Genomic DNA, 24074 nt, shown 5'->3' with positions numbered 1-24074 from the left:
CAGCTCCTCCAGACACATCTTTTCATTCTTTGTTTGTTCCTTTGCTCTGACAGAGAGCTGGCACAGACACGGCAGCCCGAATGGCCTCATTCTGTGGTGTAATTATTCTCTGATTCGATGCTAACCTCACTCTGTGGCCAGGGAACCCAAGGCCTTTTCTCATTTAATCTCTCCTGACTTGAACCCGGTCAGAGCCCTTTCCTGTTGTTCTGTTTGCTCCCTCCGGGATTTCACTTGGTTACAACGTCCGACATTTCTAACCGGTCCCGGTTTTAATGAAAGGTGATGGTGAAAGACGAGCTTTGTTGTCCTGTCGACAAATGCCGCCTGACTCCCTGAGTTGTTGCAGTATTTTCCGCTTTCTCCGTAGATGTTAGATCGACTTTCGGTGGCAATGACAGTCTGCTTCAGTCATGTGTGATTGAGGGGCTCGTTGGTCTAGGGGTATGATTCTCGCTTCGGGTATTTGGGTTTCGGAATTTGCGAGAGGTCCCGGGTTCAAATCCCGGACGAGCCCTTTGATGATGTTGGTCAAACAACATGTTTTCTTCATTTATTTACGGCGCAGACCGCCGGATTAATTCACATTGGGGTTGCTTTGAGAAACTGAGCTCACGCTGCCGGGAACCAGTTCTCGTTACCGAGAAACTCGAGACATTTTCGAAAAGGTTGTCTATGAGTGGACATTCACTTATCTCTATACACTAACTCTGGTGGATTCAGGCAGCTCTCTGTCCCTTTCATTTTATTCAGATCAGCAACTTCACACTGTGAAGTCTCTCTTTCTTCCACCACATGTTTATTTCCACCAATTTATTTTCATTGCTTCCATTGACATTTTTTACCCTCAGCATTGTCCCTCCTCCCCCCAGCCCAAATCATTCAGACTCAAAACGTCAGCTGCCATCTCGTCCCACAGAGGCTGTCAGACCTGCTGAGATTGTGCAGTATTTTCTGTTTTTGTTTCAGAATGAAGCATCCGCAGTAAATTGCATTTGTCGTTCACTTAGACATGTTTGAGATGGTGAATAAGTATGTTCATCTGCATTTGTAAATGCATGAAATTCTGTTGTACTAGCTCCGAATATCCAAAATAGGAAGATCCTTTTCTTCTCATTGCCTGTCGAAAATTCAGTACTTGTGACTAAATGTGGAATTTATTTCAGTGGTTCATGAGAGACTAAGCCTCATAATCCTCGAACATACGAGATCGAGGATCAAACGTACTTTGTGCAAAAAATCCTTACGCAAAACGAGAGGCTGTTTAGCACAGGGCCAAATCGCCCTGTGCTATCATATAAGAAATCACAATATGTAGATCAGTTTTGCTCAATACCTGTTTGCGTACTCTAGTCTGGAATTAATTTAATCCAGCTTTATGCCGCCAGTGGGGCTGCTTTAGCACAGGGCTAAGTAGCTGGCTTTTAAAGCAGACCATGGCAGGCAAGCACCACGATTTAAATTCCCGTACCAGCCTCCCCGAACAGGCGCCGGAATGTGGCGACTAGGGGCTTTTCACAGTAACTTCATTTGAAGCCTATTTATGACAATAAGCGATTTTCATTTCATTTCACTTGATGTTTCTACCCGGTATGGACCCGGGGACCTTTCGCATGTTAGGGGAATGTGCTAACCACTACACTACAGAAACCGCTGGCGGTGCAGTAATCAATGGACTTGTGCAATGTTCAACCTCACTGTGTTGCTGCAGCTTCTCATGGTTCGGCTGAGAGGCCATGTCACTTATTACAAGAAGACAGCCGTTTCTTTAAAACTGATGTCTCAACTTATAAAAAATCAGGAATCGAACTTTACAGACCTGAAGATAAATTATGTTTTGCTTGAAGTGGAAGTTAAATTGAGACGGCAGGGGTTTCGTAAATCACCACAGCCGATACGAGAATTGATGATGCCCTGCTCACTTTGCTCTGCATCAAGAACCAGCTGTCCCACACACTGAGTTAAAGCGCACGCCAAAAACTTGAACTCCGAACCGGCCAGGAGTCGAACTTGGAATCGCCTGATCCGCAGTCACACGAATTATCAATTGCGCCACAAACCCACAGCGGTGCATGGCTTTTGCTATTCCTCGTCGATGAAGACCAGCTCCGAGATTGAGGTAATATTCAGCAACAGACTGAACTAGAAGTACGAGATGTTTCTGCCCGGTTTCGAACAGGGGACATTTCGCGTGTTAGGCGAATGTGATAACCACTACACTACAGAAACAGCTGGCGACTAACGGACGTGTACAATGTGCAACCTCACTGTGTTGCTGCAGATTCGCATGGTGAGGCTGAGAGGCCACGTCACTTATTACAAGACGACAGCTGTTTCTTAAATAAAACAGATGTTTCAACATATAAAACCAACAGATGTAGAAATTATATCGAACTTAACGTAAGTTATATTTTGCTTAATCTGGGTCTGAAATTTGTGCTCCTTGGTCTCGGGGTACGGTTCTCGTTTAGGGATTTTCAATCAAAGCGAGCGGTCGTGTGTTTAAATCCAGGAAAAGCCCTTTACTCCAGATCAGACATTATGAATTGTTTGCGATGCTGACGGCGGGGTTGATTTACATTGGCTCACTCTGAAAAAGATTCCTCAGGACTCGGGATGTTTACGTCGTTTCTGTCCCCACAGATGATGCTCGAGGGAGACAATGTCTGAGCTGGAGTGCGTTTGGATAGAATCGATGCTCCAGATCTGGGGACGTGACCCATCTAATCCACAGAGCCAAAGTGGAGAATTGAACTGACTGGAGAGCTGCATCTTAACGCTGACCTCCCGGACCTCGGCCTCCTGAAATGTTCCAAAGAAGCTCAACAAACACTCGAGGAGCAGCAGCGCATCTTTCCACTCGGCTCAATACAGCTTTCACACTCATAGTGTGTGCAACAGTTTCACGCTGTAAATGCTTCCCCCATTCTGTGTGTACTTCCATCGCAGATTTGGGTTTGAATCTTGTTTCCACTTGTTCTTTGTATCCGGGCGGTAGTTGTTGAGAGCTGGCACAGACACAGCGGCTGGAATGGCCTCATACTGTGGTGTAATTATTCTCTCATTCGATGCTAACCTCACTCTGTGGCCAGGGAACCATTTTCTCATTTAATCTCTCCCGACTTGCACCCTGTCAGAGCGCTTTCCTGTTGTTCTGTTTGCTCCCTCCGGGATTTCACTTGGTTAAAACTTCCGACATTTCTAACCGGTCCCGGTTTTAATGAAAGGTGATGGTGAAAGACGAGCTTTGTTGTCCTGTCGACAAATCCCGCCTGGCTTGCTGAGTTGTTCCAGTATTTTCCGCAGATGTTAGATCGACTTTCGATGGCAATAACAGCGTGCTTCTGTTACTTTCCCGGGGCTCGTTGCTCTAGGGGTATGATTCTCGCTTTGGGTGTCTCGGTTTCGAAACTTGCGATAGGTCCTGGGCCCAAATCTCGGACGAGCCCTTTGATAAGGTTTTCTGTTGGTCAGGCGATATGTTTTTTTCATTTCTTTGCGGCGCATTCGGCGGGATTCATTCACATTGGGTTTGCTTTGAGAAGCTCAGCTCACACAGCAGGGAACCAATACGTTCCCGAGACAATCGAGACATTTTCGAAAAGCTTGTCTATGAGTGGACATTCACTTACCTCTATTGACTAATTCCAGTGGATTCAGGCAGCTCTCTGTCTGTTTCATTTTATTCAGTTCAACAACATCAGACTGTGTAATCTCTCTTCCCCCTCCACCATCTGTTTGTTTCCATCAATTTATTTTAATTCCTTCCATTGATATGTTTTGCCCTCAGCAGTGCCCCCCACCCCCAGCCAATACCATCCTATATGAGCAATCTGATTCTTGTCACGAATTGTTCTCTGACACACTGCTTACTTTGTTCTGCCATTAACACATTCTGATCTCTTGAGGCGCCACTATCAGCACCTTTGTTAGCCTTGATTAGCCTCATTTACATTCCCTTTTTCTTTCTGTCCGAGACATTTTCGTCATTTTCCACCTATTGCTGACCACCCTATCGAGGCCCAATAGGGCACCCCACCCCCGCCCATCCGCAATAGTCTGAATCTGACCCCATTTCCAGTTCTCCAGCTTTGACAAAGAGTCACCCAGACCCGGAACGACCGCTGCCATCTCTCTCCACAGAGGCTGTCAGACCTGCTGAGATTGTCCAGTATTTTCTGTTTTTGTTTCAGAATGAAGCAACCGCAGTAAGTTGCATTTGTCGTTCATTTAGACATGTTTGAGATGGTGAATAAGTATGTTCATCTGCATTTGTAAATGCATGAAATTCTGTTGAGGATGAACTAGCTCCGAATATCCAAAATAGGAAGATGCTTTTCTTCTCATTGCCTGTCGAAAATTCAGTACTTGTGACTGAATGTGGAATTTATTTTAGTGGCTCATGAGAGACTAAACCTCATAATCCTCGAACATACGAGATCGGGGAACAAAAGTACTTTGTGCAAACATTCCTCACACAACATGAGAAGCACTTGATGTTTCTACCCGGTATGGCCCCGGGGACCTTTCGCATGTTAGGGGAATGTGCTAACCACTACACTACAGAAACCGCTGGCGGTGCAGTAATCAATGGACTTGTGCAATGTTCAACCTCACTGTGTTGCTGCAGCTTCTCATGGTTCGGCTGAGAGGCCATGTCACTTATTACAAGAAGACAGCCGTTTCTTTAAAACCGATGTCTCGACTTATAAAACAATCAGGAATCGAACTTTACAGACCTGAAGATAAGTTAAGTTATGGAAGTTAAATTGAGAAGGCAGCGGTTTCGTAAATAACCACAGCCGATACGGGAATTGATGATGCCCTGCTCACTTTGCTCTGCATCAAGAACCAGCTGTCCCACCCACTGAGTTGAAGCGCACGCCAAAGGTTTGAATTCCGAGCCAGCCAGGAGTCGAACCCGGAATCTCCTGATTCGTCGTCAGACGCGTTATCCATTGCGCCACTGGCCCATATGGGTGACGCATTTTGCTATTTCTCGTTGATGAAGACCAGTTATGAGATTGAGGCAATAGTCAGCAACAGACTCACCTGGAAGTACGAGATGTTTCTGCCCGGTTTCGACCCGGGGACCTTTCGCGTGTTAGGCGAATGTGATAACCACTACACTACAGAAACAGCTGACGACCACCGGACGTGTACAATGTGCAACCTCACTGTGTTGCTGCAGATTCGCATGGTGAGGCTGAGAGGCCAGGCCACTTATTACAAGACGACTGCTGTTTCTTTCAAAAACAGATGTTTCAACATATAAAACCACGAGATGTAGAAATTAGATCGAACTTAACATGATCTGCGTTAACTTCACAGGGACGTGACCCATCTAATCCACAGAGCCAAAGTGGAGAATTGAACTGACTGGAGAGCTGCATCTTAACGCTGACCTCCCGGACCTCGGCCTCCTGAAATGTTCCAAAGAAGCTCAACAAACACTCGAGGAACAGCAGCGCATCTTTCCACTGGGCTCAATACAGCTTTCACACTCTGTGTGCAACAGTCTCACACTGTAAATGCGGCCCCCATTCTGTGTGTACTTCCATCGCAGATTTGGGTTTGAATCTTGTTTCCACTTGTTCTTTGTATCCGGGCGGTAGTTGTTGAGAGCTGGCACAGACACAGCGGCTGGAATGGCCTCATACTGTGGTGTAATTATTCTCTCATTCGATGTAACTTCACTCTGTGGCCAGGGAATCCTAGGCCTTTTCTCATTTAATCTCTCCTGACTTGCCCCCTATCAGAGCCCTTTCCTGTTGTTCTGTTTGCTCCCTCCGGGATTTCACTTGGTTAAAACGTCCGACATTTCTAACCGGTCGCGGTTTTAATGAAAGGTGACGGTGAAAGACGAGCTTTGTTGTCCTGTCGACAAATCCCGCCTGGCTCGCTGAGTTGTTCCAGTATTTTCCGCAGATGTCCGATCGATTTTCCATGGCAATAACAGCATGCTTAAGGTCCCGGGTTCAAATCCCGGACGAGCCCTTTGATAAGGTTTTCTGTTGGTCAAGCGATGTTTTCTTCATTTCTTTGCGGCGCATTCGGCGGGATTCATTGACATTGGGTTTCCTTTGAGAATCTGAGCTCACACAGCAGGGAACCAACACGTTCCCGAGACAATCGAGACATTTTCTAAAAGCTTGTCTATGAGTGGACATTCACTTACCTCTATTGACTAATTCCAGAAGATTCAAGCAGCTCTCTGTCTGTTTCATTTTATTCAGTTCAACAACATCAGACTGTGTAATCTCTCTTCCCCCTCCACCATCTGTTTCCATCAAATTATTTTCATTCCTTCCATTGATATGTTTTACCCTCAGCATTGCCCCCCTCCCCCAGCCCATACCATCCTACTTGAGCAATCTGATCCCTGTCGCCAATTGTTCTCTGACATCCTGCTTACTTTGTTCTGCTATTAACACATTCTGATCTCTTGAGGCGCCACTATCAGCACCTTTGTTAGCCTTCATTAGCCACATTTACATTCCCTTTTTCTTTCTGTCCGAGACATTGTCGTCATTTTCCACCTATTGCTGACCACTCTATCGAGGCCCAATAGGGCACCCCACCTCCGCCTGTCGAAAATTCAGTACTTATGACTTAATGTGGAATTTATTTTAGTGGCTCATGAGAGATTAAACCTCATAATCCTCGAACATACGAGATCGGGGAACAAAAGTACTTTGTGCAAACACTCCTCACACAACATGAGAAGCACTTGATGTTTCTACCCTGTATGGACCCGGGGACCTTTCGCATGTTAGGGGAATGTGCTAACCACTACACTACAGGAACCGCTGGCGGTGCAGTAATCAATGGACTTGTGCAATGTTCAACCTCACTGTGTTGCCGCCTCTTGTCATGGTTCGGCTGAGAGGCCATGTCACTTACTACAAGAAGACAGCCGTTTCGTTAAAACCGATGTCTCAACTTATAAAACAATCAGGAATCGAACTTTACTGACCTGAAGATAAGTTTTGTTTTGCGTGACGTGGAAGTTAAATTGAGAAGGCAGGGCTTTCGAAAATAACCACAACCGATACGAGAATTGAAGATGCCCTGCTCACTTTGCTCTGCATCAAGAATCAGCTGTCCCGCCCACTGAGTTAAAGCGCACGCCAAAATTCTGAAATCCGAGCCAGCGAGGAGTCGAACCTGGAATCGCGTAATTCGCAGTCAGACGCGTTATCCATTGCGCCACTGGCCCATACGGGTGCATGCATTTGGCTGTTCCTCGTTGATAAAGACCAATTACGAGATTGAGGTAATAGTCTGCAACAGACTAAACTAGAAGTATGAGATGTTTCTGCCCGGTTCCGAACCGGGGACATTTCGCGTATTAGGCAAATGTGACAACCAATACACTACAGAAACAGCTGGCAACCATCGGATGTGTACACTGTCCAACGTCACTGTGTTGCTGCAGATTCGCATGGTGAGGCTAAGGGGCCAGGCCACTTATTACAAGACGACAGCTGTTTCTTTAAACCAAACTTATGTTTCAACATATAAAACCATGAGATGTAGAAATTATATCGAACTTAACATATGTTATATTTTGCTTAAGCTCGGTTTTAAATTTGTGCTCTTTGGTCTCGAGGTATGGTTCTCGTTTAAATATTTTTAATCAATGCGAGCGGTCGTGGGTTTAAATCCTGGACAAGCCCTTCACTCCAGGTCAGACATTATGAATTGTTTACGATGCTGACGGTTGATTTGCATTGGCTCACTCTGAAAAAGATTCCTCAGGACTCGGGATGTTAGTGTCGTTTCTCTCCCCACAGATGATGCTCGAGGACGACAGTGTCTGAGTTGGAGTGCGTTTGGATAGAATTGATGTTCCAGATCTGCGTTAACTTCACAGGGACGTGACCCATCTAATCCACAGAGCCAAAGTGGAGAATTGAACTGACTGGAGAGCTGGATCTTAACGCTGACCTCCCGGACCTCGGCCTCCTGAAATGTTCCAAAGTAGCTCAACAAACACTCGAGGAACAGCAGCGCATCTTTCCACTGGGCTCAATACAGCTTTCACACTCAGAGTGTGGTCAACAGTTTCACGCTGTAAATGCTGCCCCCATTCTGTGTGTACTTCCATCGCAGATTTGGGTTTGAATCTTGTTTCCACTTGTTCTTTGTATCCGGGCGGTAGTTGTTGAGAGCTGGCACAGACACAGCGGCTGGAATGGCCTCATACTGTGGTGTAATTATTCTCTCATTCGATGTAACTTCACTCTGTGGCCAGGGAACCCTAGGCCTTTTCTCATTTAATCTCTCCTGACTTGCACCCTGTCAGAGCCCTTTCCTGTTGTTCTGTTTGCTCCCTCCGGGATTTCACTTGGTTAAAACGTCCGACATTTCTAACCCGTCCCGGTTTTAATGAAAGGTGATGGTGAAAGACGAGCTTTGTTGTCCTGTCGACAAATCCAGCCTGACTCGCTGAGCTGTTCCAGTATTTTCCGCAGATGTTAGATCGACCTTCCATGGCAATAGCAGCGTGCTGTAACAGCCTTGTGGATTTAACAGTCTGCTCAACAACTTCGGACTGTGAAATCCCTCCTCCCCGTTCACCACATGTTTATTTCCATCAACTTATTTTCATTGCTTCCATTGGTATGTTTTCCCCCACCATTGTCCCCCACCATCCCATCCCCCTAGCCCATGCCATCCCTCTTGGGAAATCGGTCCCGTGTACCTTATTGTCCTCTGCAATTAACACATTCTAATCTCCTTTTCGCCTCTATCAGCACCGTTCTTAACTTTGATTAGAACCATTTACATTCCCTTTTTCTTCTTTCTGTCCAACACATTTTTGTTATTCTCCACCTATCGCTGGCCGTCTATCGAGGCCCAATGCTTAATGCTCCCTCCCTTCCCCCACACACACACCGCCAGTCGAAATCTCACCAAAGATCCTGTTGTCCAGCTTCGACAAAGAGTCACCCAGACTCGAAACGACTGCTGCCATCACTCTCCACAGAGGCTGTCAGACCTGCTGATATTGGCCAGTATTTTCTGTTCTTGTTTGAAGTTGAAGTTAAATTGAGAGGGCAGGTCTTTCATAAATAACCACAGCCGATACGAGAATTGATGATGCCCTGCTCACTTTGCTCTGCATCAAGAAGCAGCTGCCCCACCCACTGAACTAAATGGGACTCCAAAAGTTTGAACTCCGAGCCCGCCAGGAGTCGAACCGGGAATTGCCTAATTGGTAGTCAGTAGCGTTATCCATTGCGCCACTGGCCCATAGCCGTGCACGGCTTTTGCTATTCCTCGATGACGAAGATCAGTTACGAGATTAAGGTAATAGTCAGCAACAGGCTAAACTAGACGCACGGGATGTTTCTGCCCGGTTTCGAACCGGGGCCTGTTCGCGTGTAAGGCGAATGTGATAACCACTACACTACAGAAACAGCTGCCCATGCAAGAGCCAACGGACCTGTGCCACGTTCAACTAAACTGCCTGGCTGCAGCTTCTCATTGTTCGGCTGAGGGGCCCTGTCACTTCTTACAAGAACACGTCTGTTTCTTTAAAACTGATGTCTCAATTTACAAGACCAGAAGACATAGAACTTCTCTTGAGCTGAAGCATTTGTTCAGCAACCCAAGGCCGGAAGTGAACGTTGGTCCCTGGCGCTGTGAGGCAGCAGTTCTAACCACTCTGCCACCTCGCTGAAATTTTGCTATCTGGAAACCGCTCATGCCTGCAGATAAAATACTCACCGAATCGACTAATTGACCTCATCCTAAAATGTTTTACAACGCACCCGCCAGTAGAGGGTGCCATTGTCAAGCAGGGGCCTGATGAAGTCACGTGATGGCACTGACAAAGCCAATGGAGATGGTATCCTGAGTGATGTAACAATAGCACTGACACCCTGCAGTGTGTGGGTGGAACAATGAGCTGAACAGAGCCCGGGTTCCCTCTCTGCTTCTCAATCTCTGCCTCATCCCATTCCCATTCACACAGAGAGATTCAGTCAGGCATGCCTCTGTTAATACTGGCGGCGCTCTTGCATAGTAAGTTCTGGATTGTGGGCTGGATTCGCCGGTCCCCCAGCCGCGTGTTTCTCAGATGGACAACTCACTCTCAGAGTCTCGGGAATTTTGATTAACCCTTGACAGATTAGAATTTAGAAGGATGAGGGGGGATCTTATAGAAACATATAAAATTATGAAGGGAATAGATAGGATAGATGCGGGAAGGTTGTTTCCACTGGCGGGTGAAAGCAGAACGAGGGGGCATAGCCTCAAAATAAGGGGAAGTAGATTTAGGACTGAGTTTAGGAGGAACGTCTTCACCCAAAGGGTTGTGAATCTATGGAATTCCTTACCCAGTGGAGCAGTAGAGGCTCCTTCATTAAATGTATTTAAGATAAAGATAGATAGTTTTTTGAAGAATAGAGGGATTAAGGGTTATGGTGTTCGGGCCGGAAAGTGGAGCTGAGTCCAGAAAAGATCAGATATTATCTCATTGAATGGTGGAGGAGGCTCGAGGGGCCAGATGGCCTACTCCTGCTTCTAGTTCTTATGTTCTTATGTTTCATTCCTCTACTTTCGCAGGCGGACTATGCGCAGATCCAGTAACTCAGTCACCGGTGACAATATCGCATCAGAAAGGGGTTCCGTGCGTTTAGATTGCGGATATACAGACCCAACTATGTACCGCATGCTCTGGTATCAGCAAAAACTGGCACAGCCGCCGAGATTGATCATCATTAACTTATTGGCGATGAAGAAAGAGGAGATCTCAGGACGATATCTGGCGGCTGCCAACAAGTGTAAAAAGAATGGTTATACCAATATAAACGCGCTCAGTGTGGAGGACGGGGCGGTCTATTACTGTGCATTGAGAACAGTGTCACAAAGCAGCTACAACCATGTACAAAAACCTCAAAGAATATTTTCAATTCTACTAATGTTGCGTTCCTGCCTTTGCTCTGGGGGATGATTTGATCTCGATTCAGAAAAACACTTAAGTCTATATATCCACCGATTATATTGCGGTCTCTGTCTTGTCCAGGTCAATTAAGGGGACATTTGGGATTCGTGAGATTAATCTGCATGTCGCCATGCACAATAAATTTAATATTGGAATATCACTTCCGAGCAGAAGTAATGAAAGCTCTCAGATGTGGGGATAATCAAATCTTCCAGGACCATTAACTTAGGTGGGCCTAAGACTATTGCATCTGAGCCAATAGTTCCTGTAACTGAAGACAGAATGGACTGATCTGCTGTAGTTATGAATACATAGACTGCACATTTACTATTCAATGAGAGTCTCAGGAAGCAACACCACTAAATTACCAGCATGCTTTTTTAGACTTCAGTGGAACATCGATTTCCGATCGAAAATACATCAAATATGTGTTGACTCGTTTTGCTTTCTGTTATGCAGTCGCCGAGATAAGCGAGAGGGTGAGCGAGTGGTGCTGTCCATGGTGAGTGCTGTAAAATTCATGGGACTCTGATAACTCCTCGACTCACAAAAGTTCAGAAAATTATAATAATTTACGAACAGAAAATTACAATAATTTCAAAATTCAGAATCAGCCTCATGTCGACCACCAAAAACGGTCATCCGCAGAATTATCATTATAAGTTAATGAACAATAAAATCTGGGTACACAGTGAGTGGCGAATGGGGGTTTTGCCGTGAAGAAAATACTGAGTCTCGAGATCATAACGAGATGAGCGGCGAAGCGGTTCCCCGCGATAGTTCCGAATCAATCGCTCTTCAGGCAATCTGTCAGAGCAGAAATCCAGATTCAGGTCCCACTGCACCGCTGATCCAACCAAACACAAGAGTCTATAGCATCACAATGATGTTGGAGTGAGACTAACAAACGGAAACTATGACCGGGGACACCGCAGACTGAATACTGAAAATGTGTGCGGCGATTATCAGCTGCAGTCACATGTGATGGAGCGGAAATAGCGACAGTTGAGCATCCAGCCGCCTTTGACCATCCTGCACCTGCTCACTGCTCACCTCACTGAGAACAATATTGTGTAGGAGGGGCGGTAAGGGGCCAGATTCAACTGACACTATATACGCCTATTTGAAAGAGGTTTTTCTATTGCCCTTTTTACCCTGCATTTTACCCCGTGTTGTTTTCCGTTCTCAAGTTCCTCCCTGATGACATGTTCTATTGATTCATCTTCCCTCGTCAATTTCGGCGCCAAACGCCAAATGGTATCAAATCACAGTACAATTAATACTGTTCGCTTGCACTCGGTGCGGTGGCCAAGAGGAAAAGCGTTTGTCTTGTAAATCAAAAATCGTTGTTCGAGCACCGCCCGCGTTAATTCTGAACTGCCATTGTACTGATCCATTCAAAGTCGTCTATAACACTTCATTATCTCCCACAAACAACCGCAACATGAAATATCATTCACCTACCTCTATCTTCTTTCTCGGACGTTGAACTTTCAGCTAATTCAAACAATTCTGTGCAATCTGGTCACTGCTAAAAATAAAACCCTGAGAGCATCCGTTTACTCGCTTTTGTAGCTTCGTTGTGATCAAAATTATCAAAACTAGTCTGTTCAGCCCTGTTATCATTCTGATTTATAACCTCCGCCTGTCCTCCAAATTCTTAGCATTCTTTCGACTTCGTCGTCCCAGGGCTAAACAGAGAACTCCAGCGGTCATTTGCACAAATTTAGCATCATTTTCTGATTAAAAACACCAACAGTAACAACAACAGTAACAGACGAAATTTAAATTTCTGGCTCGGTTTGCCGCCCTGATACGCATTGCAGTAAACTCTGAATGCATTCAACAGCCGAATTCTGACGAGAAGTAAACAGAATCCGGCAGCAGAGGGCGCCAAATTCAGGCACGGGCGTCACAAACTCACTTGATGGTCTCGGCCAAGCAGGTGGGATGGGAGGCGAGTGAGATCACAGTAGACCTCCCCCTCCACCACCCCCGCACTGCACTAAGCTGAACAGAGCCGGGTTCGCTCTCTCCTTCCAATCTCTGACTCAGTCCAGTCCAATTCACTGAGAGAGACTCAATTAGAAATGTTTCTGGTAATACTGGCGGCGCTGTGACACAGTGAGTAGTTATAATGCTCATCAAACCGGATTAACATATTAGGACTCATGGGTCAAAATATAATTCACGATCGGTAATATCTATGTGGTGCCTAGATGGGAGATTCCACATAATCTTGCAGAAAATAGCAAATTGTATCAACTCAGTATAAACACAGAGTGGCGCGGTAGCGCAGTAGTTAGCACTGCTGTCGCATGGCATTGAGGACATCGGTTCAATCCGGCCCCAGGTCGCTGGCTGTGTGTAGTTTGTACATTCTCCCCGTGTTTGCGTGGGTCTCACTCCCACAACCCAAAGATGTGCAGGGTTGGTGAATTGGCGAACGACGTCGTAAAGCTGTACTTTCAAAAGTTCTGGGGCTGGTGCCTATTTGTCAGTGGACATCTTTGAAATGTGAGCTAATGGCACAGTCAGAGTTATCACATTGTAAAGATCCTGTCTTAAAAATAATGACTGAAATCAGTACTTTACAAAGCTAACCCTAGTGGAACCGCATCTCGGTGTAGAGTTGGTTGACTATTTATCCCTGGCCCCCTCAAAACAGTAACTATTAACGATGCTAATGCTCTGGGTGGCACTCGTTAATTCTTGTGCATTAGGCTGAATTAAAATGATTCCTTTCACCTTTCGCCTTGATTCGAGATAAAGATCTATCGAAACAAATAGACAAACATTAATTCGAAGAAAAGCGAGTTACACCCAGAAAAAGCCAAAATGACGGATAATATGAGACAGAAAAAGGGAACAAAACTGAAAAACACAACCAGGGGTGGAATCTGATTGGACAGACTTAGCTGTGTTTCGTCCTCAACTAACAGAGGCTGGTCCACAGCTGACGTAAAAGTTGCGAGACGGGCCAATCGTAGCACGGAGGAACGCCCCTCAACTTCCCAACAAGTGAAGCCGGCCACTGATCAGAGTTTACTCTGTGATATGAGACAAGAAGCAGCAACGTATTTGAAACACTGTCGCTGTTTACTGTCCAATCAGGAACCATGTGCTCCCCGTGTGCTTTACTGATAATAATGGTCTTGCTGCCCGGTGAGTCTGAGCTCAAATCCTCAGTGTGTGTTTCATGCGTTATATTTACTCACAGATTTCTGACACATTCTATATCTTGTTACAGGAACCAGTGGCCAAGATTCAGTTTCCCAGGAGCCGCCTGAATTAACGGTTCAGGAAGAACAAACAGCAATATTGAACTGCAGTTACGAAACTCAATACTCCTCGCTAACTCTCTTCTGGTACATCCAGTATCCCGGGAAAGCTCCGAGATATTTACTGAAAATGTTCAGCAAGGAACAGGGCGATAAGTCACCAGAGTTTTCTGACCGATTTTCTGCTGATTTGGACAAAGACAAGAAAACCGTTCCATTAAATATCACCGGCGTCCATGTCTCTGACTCCGCCGTGTATCTCTGTGCACTGAGCCCCACACTGTTACAGAGGCACAGTCAACCCGTACAAAAACCGGCAAGGCACTCTCACCTCCTCTTCACTGAATCGGATCTGTCAGTAGGATTGTGAACTGCTAATATTAATAAAGCAATATTATAACTGAAAGCGTGCCCGAATGATCTCTTTCTGTGGTGCTGAATGTTTGTTTTTCCGATTTACTGGCCTCCGAACAGCTCTGTAAATGGGAGGCTCTGGTTCTGTTATCAGAACAACATGAACTGTTACCAATCCGTGCCCCATCTCAAATATTAACCCCGATAAAGAACCAACATTTGATTTAATGCTCGTTGTATTATTAGTCTGCAGCACAGAGAACGTAGTTGTTCAGTCGCTGAGTTTCTTCAAGAAGGGTTCCAAAGATCTGCGGATATTAAGGCAAAGAAGATAGTTGTGGATAGTGCAGGAGGGTGGATGTGAGGTAGATCAGCCATGATCTAACTGAATGACAGACCAGGCCCGAGTGAAGGAGCCAATGGTCCACTCCGGCTCCTATTTCTTATTGTCTGAAGCTATTCCGTTCAATTCATTGTTCTGAGAACAGTTTCATCTGATGCCATGCTCTTTGTTCTGATGAAATGTAGGACACAGGAGCTCAGGGCTGATTGGGTGTCGCCTTTAGACTCTGTCAGTAATGAACCAATCAGTAGCGAGGTGGGATATGATTCAACATCTTGTCAAGTCTTATCTGAAACAATTCAGCTTTAACTCACTCTGTTTAAATCCACCACCAGCTCTGTGAACATGTCGACTGTTACCTTTTACACATCCCTCGCCGCTGCAGTCCTCTTAACTGGTAAGTTCCGAAGTTGCACAATTTTCACTTTGCTCGTGATATCGACATAGAAATCGTCATTTAAATGTATCTCCCCTCCGTTTGCAATCTATTTCCTTAACTTGAAACAATCGTGATAATGAAAAAACAATGTCTCTATTTCTAAATGTTTTCAGGGGTTAGAGGTGAAGACTCGGTCTCTCAGGAGCCGCTTGCAGTGACACAATATGAAGGAGACTCAGTGACCATTAATTACAGCTATTCGACCACAGCTGCTTCATATTATTTACAGCTGTACCGTCAGGACCTGAATAAAGCTCCCACATTACTGATCTACGTTCATAACTATGGAGCTATTTCCAGAACAGTGGGCGTGGAGTCTCGATTTTCTGCATCAATAAACACTTCGAAAAGTGAGGGGAATTTCACCATCCGGGAGCTGCGGCTGTCTGACAGCGCGGTGTATTACTGTGGACTGAGAGACACAGTGACAGCAACCAGAGGGAGCCTCGTACAAAAACACTGCCGCAATGTGACAAAAAGAATAGCGGACTGAGGCGGAAAAGCTGGACTTTATGAACCGATTAGCAGATTTTTCTGATTTGAAATAAATCCAAATGATTGACAAGCAAGGGATAATAATCATCTTTATTGTCACAAGCAGACTTACATTAACACTGCAATGAAGTTACGTTGAAAATCCCCTAGTCGTCACACTCTGGCGCCTGTTCCGGCAGCACTGGGGAGGTTTCCTCTGCTCCATTTTACATCGAATACATTCTGAGCATTACGTTATGATATGTTTAGAGCATTTATTCCAGTTTCCAAATCAAATATATTGCGACAAAAGTGCTGAGCGGATATTTGATATTGTGTTACAGTCTTTAAAGGAGTGACACACACCGCATAAATGCAGTAGCGGGCATATAACACTGAGGGGTGCTCAGGACAAAAGTACAAAAACTTTGTTTGTGCATAAAGCCTGGTCCGGTGCGTTCAGGTTCGCCAGGGCGCTCCTGGCGCTTTCTGGTGTTCTTTTCCATTTGGATTTTGTATTTAGTTGGCTTTGTTACCATTAGTCCAGGTGCCTGGAACACCAAATCTGACCTTAAGGATAATTTACTTATTTACCATGAGTCATCAACTTCTAATCATGTCCGGAAAATAACTTCTGTACTTTTTCTGTATTGAGGATTGGTTGTTTGGTAGCACAGACGTGAGCATTGCCGAAAATAATTGTCGAAGCTTTTCATCCTGAACTCATCAGGACAATGATAACAGCAATGCCAGGGGGAACAACATAATGTATTTTTTCAGCCATATTTAGCATTCTCAGTTTTAATATATGTCAGTGACATTAACATTCAGTGGTGTTTAGTCGGGTTATTATGATTATTAAGATTTTCCTCATCCGATGGGCATTGGTTTGCTCTACAGACTGATATTACAAACCTAAAATTACTTGTCCTTCAGCGATTTCCTGAACAGCGGTCTGGGATATAAATAGTGCCGACCACATGCAGAGTTTGTTTCCTCAATGGTTGCGACGAGTTCTCAGATATCCTCATATCAGCATCAACTCATTCTGCTCTCAGTAAATACAATAATTGGACTGAATCTGTCTTCGATGTGAACGATTTTAGATGGTGTTTATGTGGACTGTGTTCAGGGCCTGTGCTCACAGGAAACCATTCACGTTCAGTGTCTGAGCCGCTGTGAAAACAAGCTCTCACCAGACAGCAGCTGTGACCCAGAAACTTGCGGCAGTTTTTGTTTGAAACTTTCCCTCGTTGCCATCACTGTGAGACTCTGTGCACAGTAATAGACCGCGGTGTCAGACAGCCGCAGCTCCGAGATGGTCAATCGGTACAGCTTGTCTGACTGCTGAACTGCAGCACGGTAGCCTTGTGGATAGCACAATTGCTTCACAGCTCCAGGGTCCCAGGTTCGATTCCGGCTTGGGTCACTGTCTGTGCGGAGTCTGTACATCCTCCTCGTGTGTGCGTGGGTTTCCTCCGGGTGCTCCGGTTTCCTCCCACAGTCCAAAGATGTGCAGGTTAGGTGGATTGGCCATGATAAATTGCCCTTAGTGTCCAAAATTGTCCTTAGTGTTGAGTGAGGTTACTGGGTTATGGGGATAGGGTGGCGGTGTTGACCTTGGGTAGGGTGCTCTTTCCAAGAGCCGGTGCAGACTCGATGGGCTGAATGGCCTCCTTCTGCACTGTAAATTCTATGATGATCTATGAAAACCGGGCCTGAGCGAAATCCGCCTTCAATTCAGCACCGCCGCCCGTGTCCTTCCGGACCACAAACTTAGACTGTCTGCCTGGGCACTGACGGTACCAGAATAAGTATAAAGCATCGTCCGTATAGGTACAGGTTCGAGTGACATCTTCTCTTTCTGTCTGTGTGAGTGAGGATTCCCGCTGAGTAACACAATCTCCATCGCTCAGACCTGCAACACACGGTTATAGAAAGCGGAAAACATTGCTTAAAAATTCAACTGAACTGAACTGAGGGTGAAAATTCCGTCGGTGTAACATAAAAATAGATAGAATTTAGAGCACGAGAAAGCTCATTCGGCCTAATTGCTTCATGTCAGTGTTTACAATCCCAGGAGAATCCTCCATCTCTCCTCATATAATTCTATCAGCAAATCCCTCCGCCCCTTTCTCCCTTATCTGTTTATCTAGTTTCCCTTGAAACGTGTCTTTACTCCGCTCCTCAGCTCTTCCTTGTGTTAATTTGAGCCACATTCTACCGATTCTCTTTCTCAACTGGTTATTCCTGATTTCCCAGTTAGAGAATTAGGTGGTGCTTAGATTTCTGGCAGCGAGATTTGGAACCTGTGGAATTATCCTCTCCACACTCCGATCAGATCATTGTAAAGGCATCAAGGTTGCCGTTCCGTTAGTACAGAAAAGAACCAGAACATTTACATTCCTTTCTGATAGATATCATCATCCAATTCCGGTACCGTCACTCTAACTCGCGTATGCTTTGTGTTTTGCCAACATAAACTCCTGGAAGGAAGAGGCTAGGGGATAGACTCATCTTTTCTAAGGCAGATTGGATACTTGATTAACACAAGGGTACTGCTTTCCAAATTTATTCCGATGGAAATTAACGTTTTTTAACGTTCTAAACGTCTTACTAACAATGAATGTTACCCAGATCAAAGCGAGAACGGGGATCCGCATCGCCTCTGGTCCTGGATTCCGGGGACTAATTCTGTCTCAGAAACCTGCAGAATATACAACCAGATAAAGCTGAGAGCATTGGCTGAGGCTGCTCTGATGTCACTTCCTATGGAACGAATGATCGGAAGAGCTCGGTTCGCTGGATCTGATTGGTCTGATGTCACCTATTTAACCACATATGTTTATTAGAGGGAACTGAGGAGGTTGCAGTGCATTCTGCTGATCAGAGCGAGACCAGAAAACACAGACAGCTTGATCCCTAATTGATCTGAGAGGCATTTTTACCTTCGGTTCACCTGAAAGAAACAGCCTTGAAGAAAGGAAATACAAGTGCTGAATGTGATGAAGGTGTTCCGAGGATTTCAATCACGAAAACGACTGAAGTTGAGGCGGGGATGAAAGAAAGTGTGTTCTCAGATTTGTTTTGTATTCGTGTCGTATCAAACAGAGGTGAAAAAATACAATGACAATCAACAGGAGAAATTTTCAATTTAACAAATGTTAAAAAGTCAGTTTGTCAAATAGGCCTTAAACATTTCCACTCAATTTCTCATTATTGAGTGAATCCAATCTGACATCTAACACCTCTGTTCAGAGCTGCTGGGATCTGTCTCGTGGCTACATTCTCCAGTCCCTGGCAAAGCCTCCTTCAAAATGTGATGTGGAAACCGGTGCGTGTGAGACTGAGTCTAAATCACTAACGGCTGGCAGAAATAAAGAGAAAACAGGGTTAACACAGAACACATTGCCTGCACGAAGGAGATTTTGTAGTTTGTAAACTTCCAGGTTAAGAGAGCAGCAGTTGTGATGAATGAATACAAAACAACATCTCACATGTTTGCAGAGGGCTGTCAGCGGATTTGAATCTGAAATTGTATCTGTGACGAGTTGGGTACGTGTTGAGTAACACCTGGTATCTTTGCCGATTCGTTCATTCCTGACAGTCATCAGTTTTCACCCAATTAGGTCATGGGGTCTTTGTTCCAGTATTGATCCAATCAACTGAGAGCTCCTTTCTGCTCCAATTCATGACATCAGGGCGGGCAGCAGTGAATCGAACAGGGAACAGGAATTAAATACAGTCCCTTCAACAGTTTCACTCTGTGAGATGGGTGAAGTGAAGGGAAATAGCTCTTAATGTGCTACTAACAATGCGGTGGCTCCCATTAACCGAACTGCTCACTGGCCATTAGAGCTACTACAGCTAGTATAAAGGCCCATCGAGAGGACAAGTGAGCTCTGAAGGCTTTCAGTTCCGCCAATTCCAGCTATTATATGGAATAAATGGCGTCGGCTTGGCAGGTTTGAGCAGAATAGGATTAAGGATCAAGCTGTCTGCGTTTTCTCGGCATGCGCTGATCAGCAGAATGCACGGCAACTGCCTCAGTTTTCGTTGACAAACATGTTTAAATAGGTGATATCAAACCCAGCAAACCCTGCTCTTCCGATCATTCGTTTCATAGGTTGTGACGTCAGAGCAGCCTCAGCAATGCTCTGAGCTTGATGTTGTTGGATGTTCTGCGGGTTTCTGAGACAAAATTGTCCCTGGAATCCAGGACCAGCAGCAATGCGGATCCCCGTTCTCGCTGTGATCTGGGTGACATTCAATGTTGGAAAGACGTTTAAAACATTTTTAAAATGTTAATATCTAGCAGGAATAAATTTGGAAAGCAGGACACCCGTGTTAACAAGCATCAGACCAGCCTTAGAGCACACATGAATCTTTGTCCTCGTCTCTTTTTTACAGGGGTTTATATTCGCAAAACACAATGCAAACGCTAGTTAGAGTGACGATACCGGAATTAGATTATATCTAGCAGAATGTATATGCTGTGGTTCTTTCTGTACTGACGTGAAGTCAACCTTGATGTCTTTACATTAATGCGATGGACGTGTAGAGAGGCTAATTCCACATGTGGAACGTTCCAAATCTCCGAGCCAGAAATCTGCCTAACATGCATATCTTTGGACTCAAGTAGAAATATAAAATCCAGTCGAACTGAACTGCTGACCTAACCAACGACGGAACTGGGCCCTGGAAAGCAATGTCTGCAATAGCACAATCGGATTAAACCGACAGAAGCAAATGCAATAATGCAATGTCCAGCAATATCACAGACTCAAAGCTGATCAAACTATCAGCTGCCATCGCAGTTGATGGAGTGGAAATATCAACGACTGAGTCACCAGACGTCTGTGCCCATTCTGCGCCTTTTTATTGCTCAAGTGACTGAGGAAACAAAAACATGTGGGCAGGAAAGACCCAGAATCACAAATATTTAGGGAACGGAATGAGGCCTATTTGAAAGTGCGACACCTGGCGGCTTTCACACACGCATTTTTCACGTTGCCTTCCATTTTCAATTAATGGTAATATCCCTTTGACAAGTTCCTGTGTATCTTCGCCCTTTTTCATTTTGATGCGGTATTCCTGATAGTAAAAAATCACAATGGAAGAAATAAAATGTGTCTTTCACTATACATTTTCGCCTGAAATTGAAGTGATTTTGTCATTGAATCTTCTACCAATTAAAGTCATTACATGCGATCCCCTCCAGCACAAGAGCAAAATTCTGAGGAGATAAATTGATTCTCCATTCTACCTTTTTTATCACAAGCAAAAGAATCCAAGATTGCCTTGTCAGTTTTCATAAACTGCCATTCATTCCTGGTACTCTTCTGATATATAATATCCGCGCTATCTCCAACTTGTTAACATTCTTTATACTTTGTCTTTCACTGGATTTGGACAGAGAGGTCCAGCAATAATTACTCCAGAATTAGGGTCACATTTCGATACAAACAACAACAGTGACAAAACCTGTGTCAGAATGGCTCCAATTTATAGAATAAATCATAGAATTCCTACAGTGCAGAAGGAGGCCATTCGGCCATCGAGTCTGCTCCAACCCTCTGAAAGAATACTCCACCAAGGCCAATTCCCCGCCCTATTCCTATAAACCTTTAACCTAACCTACAGATCTCTGGACATTGCGGGACAATTTAGCGTGGCCAATCCACCTAACCTGCACACCCGAGGGCAGAACGGTAGCATAAGTGGCTAGCACTGTGGCTTCACAGCGCCAGGGTCCCAAGTTCGATTCCCCGCTGGGTCAGTGTCTGTGCTGAGTCTGTACGTTCTCCCGTATCTGTGTAGGTTTTCTCTGGGTGCTCCGGTTTCTTGCCACAGTCCAAAGGCGTGCAGGTTAGGTGGATTGGCCATGATAAATTGTCTTTAGTGTCCAAAACGGTTAGGAGGGGTTATTGGGTTACGGGGATAGGGTGGAAGCAAGGGCATACGTGGGTCGGTGCAGACCTGATGGGCCGAATGGGTCGGTGCAGACGTGATGGGCCGAATGGCCTCCTACTTTATGTTCTATGTTCTATATTTGGACTATGGGAGGAAACTGGAGCATCTGGAGGAAACCTACGCAAACACGGGGAGAAAGTGAAAACTCCACAAGTCACCCAAGGCCGGCATGGAACCTGAGTCTGGCGCTGTGAGGCAGCAGTGCTAACCACTGTGGTCGCTGTGCCAAAATTTAGCTTTCTGGCAAACGCTCATGTTTGCGGATAAAATACTCTCCCAATCCACTCAATGACCTCATCCTAAAATGGATTACTTAGGACCCGCCAGTAGAGGGCCCCAATATCAGGCATGGGCCTGATTATGTCACGTGACAGCACTGACGCAGCTAATGGGGATGGTATCCGGAGTGATGTCACAATGGGCCTGGCCCTCTGCAGTGTGTGGGTGGAACAATGACCTGATAGAGCCCGGGTTCCCTCTCGGCTTCTCAATCTCTAACTCATTTCATTCCCATTCACTAAGAGAGATTTATTTAGACATGTTTCTGTTAATATTGGCGGCGCTCTTGCATAGAAAGTACTGGGTTCTGGACTGGATTCTCCGGTCCCCAGCCGCGTGTTTCTCGGATGGACAACTCACTCTCAGATTCCCGCAAATTGTGATTAACTTTTGATATTTTATACTTTCGCAGGCGGACTGTGCGCAGATCCAGTAACTCAGTCACCGCTGACAATATCCGCATCAGAAGGGGGTTCAGTGCAGTTAGATTGCGAATATACAGACCCGACTATGTACCACATGCTCTGGTATCAGCAAAAACCGGCACAGCCGCCGAGATTGACCATCATCAACTTATTGGCGATGAAGAAAGAGGAGATCTCAGGACAATATCTGGCGGCTGCCAACAAGTGTAAAAAGAATGGTCATCTCAATATAAACGCGCTCAGTGTGGAGGACGGGGCGGTCTATTACTGTGCATTGAGCACAGTGTCACAAAGCAGCTACAACCGCGTACAAAAACCTCAGAGAGTATTTTCAATTCCACTAATTTTGCGTTCCTGCCCTTGTCCCGGGGGATGGTTTGATCTCGATTCAGAAAAACACTCAAGTCCATGTATCCACCAATTACATTGCTGTCTCAGTCCTTGTATAGGTCAATAGTGGAGCCGTTTGCGATTCGTGAGATTAATCCGCATTTCGCCATGCACAGTAAGTTTAAACTTGGAATATCCACTTCAGAGCAGAAGTAATGCAAGTTCTCAGATGTGGGGATAATAAAATCTTCCAAGACCATTAACTTAGATCGACCTAAGGCCGCTGAATCTGAGCCCCTTGTAGTCTTCAGTAGAACATCGACTTTCCGATCGAAAATACATCAAATCCATGTTGACACTTCCTGTTTTCTGTTATGGAGTCGCCCAGATAACGGACGTGTATCAGCTAGGGGGTGAGCGACCGCGGAGGCCATGTATTTGTTCGGTCCTTCCAGATCTTTTCATCACTGCCTCAGGGGACCAATATTACCAGCGTTCTCTTTCTATCGCTGGCAATCAGAGGATTGGCCGTCACTATTAAAATGCATAGAGTTGTGATCTTGTACTGAGAACAAGTAAGTTGCGCCCACTGCGGCATGGACTTACCGCTACCATTGGAGCATCCTTCGAGACGCTGTGCTGGGACAAGCTCAACGATGCTGTGTCTCCATCGATAACAAATACCGACCCAGGAGATTGTGATACTTCTTCACGGACCTGCGAACAGACGAATTTTGAGCAGGAGTTGTTTATCCATCCTCTCGAGCCTCCTCCATCGTTCAATAAGTTCGTGGCTCATGTGATTATGACCTCAGATTCACATTTCACCTACCCCGGATAAACTTTAAATCCCCTTTTATTCGAGAATCCAAGCACATCTGCCTTGAAATATTCAACGAACCCCCCTCAGCGGTCTCTGCGGAAGAGTTCCATAGATTAATGAAGCTCGGTCAGAAAAAAAAACCAAAGATCTACATATGGAGTCTTGCTCCATTTCACGTGATCATTATAAATGACTGTGGCCTTTCTGACCGTCCTCTCGCATCCACCTTGAGAGTTGAATATCACCCCCCCCCACCCCCCACCCCCACACACAACCTACCTCCCCCCCCCCCCTCTCGGTGTTGGTTTGTTTCTGGGATCCACTGTATTTCTGCTATAATGGACTGCCGGCAGAGACATGTATAGGGATATTTATAGTGGTGTACTAGTATTTATCTGT

The 24074-nt window shown here is 45.4% G+C and overlaps 1 protein-coding gene and 4 non-coding genes across 5 annotated transcripts in view; 1 reads left to right on the top strand and 4 right to left on the bottom strand.

The window, feature by feature from the left end:
- The window catches only part of LOC140421495 (uncharacterized), a 395230-nt gene that overhangs the window by 43342 nt on the left and 327814 nt on the right, over positions 1-24074 (bottom strand). The window lies entirely within an intron of this gene.
- On the top strand, positions 428-517 carry trnap-cgg (transfer RNA proline (anticodon CGG)). Its single transcript is given in 2 exon segments — positions 428-463; positions 482-517. It is a non-coding gene; the product is annotated as a tRNA-Pro (tRNA).
- Positions 2157-2229, bottom strand: trnav-aac (transfer RNA valine (anticodon AAC)). The gene has a single exon. It is a non-coding gene; the product is annotated as a tRNA-Val (tRNA).
- On the bottom strand, positions 5067-5139 carry trnav-aac (transfer RNA valine (anticodon AAC)). The gene has a single exon. It is a non-coding gene; the product is annotated as a tRNA-Val (tRNA).
- Positions 9353-9425, bottom strand: trnav-uac (transfer RNA valine (anticodon UAC)). The gene has a single exon. It is a non-coding gene; the product is annotated as a tRNA-Val (tRNA).

This window comes from Scyliorhinus torazame, chromosome 5, assembly GCF_047496885.1.
Source record: "Scyliorhinus torazame isolate Kashiwa2021f chromosome 5, sScyTor2.1, whole genome shotgun sequence".
Classification (NCBI taxonomy): Eukaryota; Metazoa; Chordata; class Chondrichthyes; order Carcharhiniformes; family Scyliorhinidae; genus Scyliorhinus; species Scyliorhinus torazame.
The sequence above is the reverse complement of the archived record's forward strand: the minus strand, read 5'-3'. Positions and strand labels throughout refer to the sequence as shown.